Source organism: Nicotiana tabacum, chromosome 16, assembly GCF_000715075.1.
Source record: "Nicotiana tabacum cultivar K326 chromosome 16, ASM71507v2, whole genome shotgun sequence".
Taxonomy (NCBI): Eukaryota; Viridiplantae; Streptophyta; class Magnoliopsida; order Solanales; family Solanaceae; genus Nicotiana; species Nicotiana tabacum.
In genome coordinates this window covers 451989-456735 of record NC_134095.1, presented here as the reverse complement: position 1 = coordinate 456735, position 4747 = coordinate 451989, and the positions used below count along the sequence as shown (strand labels likewise).

Here is a 4747-nt window from a genome sequence, read left to right as displayed (position 1 = left end):
GCGTAAAGGACTTCTCAAATTGTTCCCTCTACAACGACCAACATATATATCATTATATCTTATGGTAAACCAGTCAGCAGTCTGCTTTTAATTATTCTGATTTTTGGCATGCCCATTGTTATGAAAATTGGTAATTTGTTTGTCTTATATGTGTTTACCCTAAAATTGGATAACAATTGAATTTATACGCGATTTTAAGGACATGTGATATAACTCGGTACAAATTAAGAAAAATAAATTAATATTGATGTTGACGATGAAAGAATAAATGCAAACCACACAAATTGAACAGCCTTGGCCCTCGAGTTCAGTCACCCTTAAACCAAATATGTTTCAACTGGCTTATGAACAGAATAACAAGATAATGAGAGCTAGAAAATGACAGTATATTGCTTTGTATTGCGTGAATATGATGATCATTTACAAATGATCAGACCCCCTTTATATAGTAGGGGAGTCCTACTCTTGTTACAATCCTATATGAGGTAAGAAATCCCATAATTAGCTAATTAATCGGCCTCTTCCTGATACGTATCGGGATTTCCGCCGTGATCCTCGCCCGATTGTGGATATTTCGGCTTTCCGTTATTTGTCTCGGTAAGCTTTCCTCAATCTCGCTCGATCTCTATCTTGCTCGGTCTCGATCTTGGTCGATCTCAATCTCGATTAGTCCCTGGGTCATGAACTCGACATTCTAAATTTGCATCATGTTCGATATAACACGAGGTTGAAACTTGGTCTGTCATGTTCCGGTCTCGATTAGTAGGGAGAAATTAAAAAATAGCCAGATTTACAACTGATCGTTCAAAAATAGCCCAGTTTGAAAAGTATCGAAATTTAGCCACTTTTCATGTAAAGATAAATCTGAGCGAAAACACAGTTCAAAACCCGGAAAATACGCCAGTATATTATACTGGAGTTCCAGCATAAGTATGCTTAAACTCCAGCATATTATACTGGAGTTCCAGGATAAGTATGCTGGAACTCCAGCATAATATGATGGAGTTCCTTAGCATAAGTACACTAGAACTCCAGCATAATATACTGGAGTTCCAGCAAGTATAATTGTCCAGTATAATATACTGGAGTTTGGAGGTGCTCTAGTCTCTAGTATATTATACTGGAGTCAGCAAAGTATACCGGTCCAGCATAATATACTGAAGTTCATACACATGTGCACCGAACTCCAGTATATTATGTTGGACCGGTCTCTGTTGCAGCAAAATAGTGACTATTTTTCATTGACTTCGTAAACGCTGGCTATTTTTAAATGATCAGTCCGAAAACTGGCTATACCGTGTTATTTTTACTGATTAGTAATACAAAAGGACAAGCCCGATTTTAATCATGTACAATATGTTACCTATACATAGTACTTTATATTCAAATGTATCGAAATGACCAAGGTTCTGGTCATATATACGACCGCTCTACTAGTTTTAACTTGAATGGTAATAAAACACGTACACAAGTATTAATAAATTAGGCTACTTCAAACCCATCAGGAAGGATCCAATCATGGGAACGAATTTACAGGGTTATCACCTTATCTAGCCAAATCTTAGAGAAACCTTCTTTTATCCTAATGTAAAGAAACGTATATTTTTATTTACTCCCAAAAATAATAATCGATAAAATATATATTTTTTGTATATATGTGTACTATATACATATTTATACTCTTTTTGGCCAGCGAATACAATTAATCTTGACCAACCAGACAATTTTGTACTTTGCCCTTTAATATATTAAGATCGATCAGATGTTATACAGGTTGGTTTTGAACTTTTGATACCAGAGTATATCACCAAAACTTTCAATTGCCAATATTAACAAAAACTAGCTAGAACTAAGTAGAAAAGTAACTAGATTAAGAAAGTTGGATCAAATCCAGACTTGTTTACGCAACTTTGATTAGTTCCTGTGCCAATAGTCCAAAAGCATAGCAATCGCATCATCGTTACAAGGTTTAATGTTACCTTTAGTCCTTTTGATTTTATCTCCTCACCTACTTGGCTACTTTCACGAATCCAACGATAAATGAAGATTTCGTAACATACACATGATTTAGTTTCTCTTTGCTTTGGGAAAGTGTTTCAAGGCTTTCTAACTTAAAGCCATTTGGCCCTTTTTATGATATCTAGCTATCTGCTACATGCTAGTGGATTTATTTGCACTCACACTCCTACTTTCTTTAGCTTCTTTTGGGTAGAAAATAGACCCACCCACTAGCAGCAAAGTCTGCTGAATAACTTAAGGCAGCCGATCTTTTGCACATATAAAAAGCAGTATGTTAAAACACACACACACACACACAAAAACACTTGATATAGTTCATGCGATTCAAAAGTAAAGCGATGGAAGTATACAGATAACTACTATCATCAATTGCTGAACTAGCCCATCGTTTTCACAAGATAAACATTCTTAGTTTAATCATGGCCTATAACCAGTCACCAAAATTGACCAACACACTATATAAAAAATTGTCTTTCTCGTCACGTCTTCTTGCTGAATGCTTAAAGACTGCAAATTTAATTATGTCAAAAACAACAAACTATTGTACAGACAATTTGACAGCAGAGTCAAATTACAAGGGCAAGAAATGGTAAACAATATCTCGCTGTAAACAAATAAGATACTGTTTTCTTGTAGTAAAGCAACATGATTTTCTCACCATTCTTCTAAAGCATAGGCATCCTGGTCTAAAGAACCTCTAGGTTAAAAATAAGCTTTTATCAAGTTTCTAGACGTTATATCAAATGCATGTGATATCATGTACATGAATATGCCAAAAGCATTTTTGAGCAACATGTTCTAATTTTAGAAACTTCAATAATCAATCAAATTGCACCTTATATGAAGGGTGCACTAAGCTCCCGCTATGTGTAGGGTCCGAGGAAGGGCCAGATCACAAGGGTCTATTGTACGCAGCCTTACTCTGTATTTCTGCAAGAGGCTGTTTCCACGCCTCGAACTCGTGACATCCTGGTTACGTGCCAACAACTTTATCAGTTACGTCAATGCTCTCCTTCAAATTGCACCTTATATAGTAAAAAGCAAATCCAAGCAAGGGATGAATTGTTATTGGCATTCAGGTGCACATAAAGTAAAAATGCGATACCAAAAAACATGGTGCTGCAATGGCAGAGAAGAATAGATGGGACTCCAAAAGCATTAGTCTTCAAAGTGAAGGAGTAGAAATGGAAATAGTACAGATTCCATTCAAGAGTAGGACCATTACTATCTTCATCAAAAAAATCTTGAAACACATTCTCTTGTGGTTAGACACTTTTGACCACCCACCTTCATGGGAGTGACAAGGTCTCCATTAACAGTCGCTGCATGATATATATAGGTAAAGGGTCCCAATATTAGGCACCACAGGCCACCATTACATGCAAAAGTCTTAATAAAGTTTATCTGTAGTCCAATCGCGAAAAATGAGAAGCTGGACCAAATATCTCTAGTTAAAATATACTAAAGATCTTCCAAAGGTGACAAAGAAGATTCCTCGTTGGCTATTTGCGTGATACCTACTCTGACTCACATGTATCTGAGAATTTAAATCAGGGGAACACATTGGTTGGCTATTCGCTATCAGCAAGAGCGCATTACAGTCAATTGGACTGTGACTTTGACATTCTCATAGGCATCTCAGACTGCAGGGATACAGATATTATTCTTTCAGCAAACACAAGCAGTTTATAACTAAGCAGTCACAAAATATGGTTACACATACAAGATAAAGCTAGCTTAGTTGAATATCCTGATATATTTTTCTGCATATGGAAAACCATGTGATAGACAGCAAAAATATGAAAGACAATCTCACTAACTTTCAAATCTTGACATCCTGTATCAACTATACAAAAACAAGCAGGCAGCTTTAAAGATACCAGAAAGGTCAGCCTAAGGTCCGGAAGTTTTTCTACTGCTACTCAAATGAAAACTACTGAACTTTTAAATATCCAAAACCACATTGAGTTCATTACTTCTTTTTTCTCCTAACCGAGAAATCCACGAGGGCTAATGGCACAAGATTAGAAACTCGGTGGATAACAAGCGCTCTCTCTACCCTTCTACACTTAAATACTAGGTTTTTGTCTTGCAGCAGGGTTCAAACCTGTGACATGCGCCTAACGCACATATCATGCATTGCGCTCTTACCACTAGACCAAAGCCCTGGGGGCCACTGAGTTCGTTATTACTAGTCCAATTTTAAGGAAACAATAGCCTCACAAACTTGTCTGACCAAGCATTCAGAATATCCATTTCCTACAAGCATCATATTTCATATGGAACTAGTTGGACAAATTAACCATATAAACCTAACAAGAATGCTTAAACTCTTTTTTTTTCTTTTTCTGTGGGCAAAATGGACTCAAGCTTAGGAACTGACATGAAAGCCACACTATCTTGGGAATCTGCATGTTGAACATATTCAAGAAAAGGACTACCACTACATAATTACTTTTAGAGCACCAGGCTCCATTTCAATTTTTCACTGGAATGCTGATCAAATAATTTCAAACCCATGCCTGGGCTATACATAGACTTTGTAGAAAAATGAATACCCCAGCTTGCACCTTTATGGGACAATAAGGGAATTTAACCACTCACAACATTAGGCAGCCACACAGTGAGCACAAAGCTAACTAGTCTTTCGCCTTTTACTAAAGAATACCGTGTGCCTAAGTTGCGCGGACTCTTCGATTTTGGTGCCGTCCCCGTCCCGATACGAGAC

The 4747-nt window shown here is 36.9% G+C and overlaps 1 non-coding gene across 1 annotated transcript; it reads left to right on the top strand.

Annotated features, from left to right (window-relative positions):
- The first annotated feature begins 4633 nt into the window (after nucleotides 1–4633).
- Nucleotides 4634–4747, top strand: LOC142171304 (U5 spliceosomal RNA). The gene has a single exon (XR_012700878.1). It is a non-coding gene; the product is annotated as a U5 spliceosomal RNA (small nuclear RNA).